The sequence below is a fragment of the Sodiomyces alkalinus genome (assembly GCF_003711515.1).
Source record: "Sodiomyces alkalinus F11 unplaced genomic scaffold SODALscaffold_10, whole genome shotgun sequence".
In the NCBI taxonomy this organism is placed as follows: Eukaryota; Fungi; Ascomycota; class Sordariomycetes; order Glomerellales; family Plectosphaerellaceae; genus Sodiomyces; species Sodiomyces alkalinus.
In genome coordinates, this window is record NW_021167088.1 from 1,506,707 (window position 1) to 1,507,344 (window position 638).

Consider the following 638-nt stretch of genomic DNA (forward strand, 5'->3'; position numbering starts at 1 on the left):
GAGCTACCGGCGGCTTAGTAGCTAGCCTAGTACAGAATCTCTCTTAGACTTTAGGTGGAGCCGATATTTAGATTCGGACTTACGGCACCACTACTATACTTTTTAAGGCGACCGATAATTAATCGGTTACTAAATTATAGAAGGAGGAATTTCGAATTATTAATATTAATATAAATATAAAACACAAAATCATTCTAGGCGGCACTTAGCTCCACGCCGTTAACCCTACTATTATCTAGCGGACTAATAAGTAGATCTACTCTTTATCCCCCGATCATTTTTCTCTTATCTTTACACCGAAGCAGATTTATTCGGCTAAACATAACGCGCGTTATACTATTATTTTATCTATAAATAAATATCTTTCTTCTTTACCACGGATTAACAGAGTTATATTATCGGCTACTTAATAGGAGGAGCCTAGTAATCTAACCGTTAATTCTAATATTCCTCCCTATTTATGTAATATTCCTACTATTTATTATAAGTTTAAAGATATTTTTAATATCGATCAAGTAGCGTTACTTCCTAGTTACTAATAATAGGATTATACTATTTAACTAGAGGATAATAAGTGCCTACTATTTAGACTAATTTACTCTTTATCTAATACTAAGCTATAAGTCCTCCGCGAATAT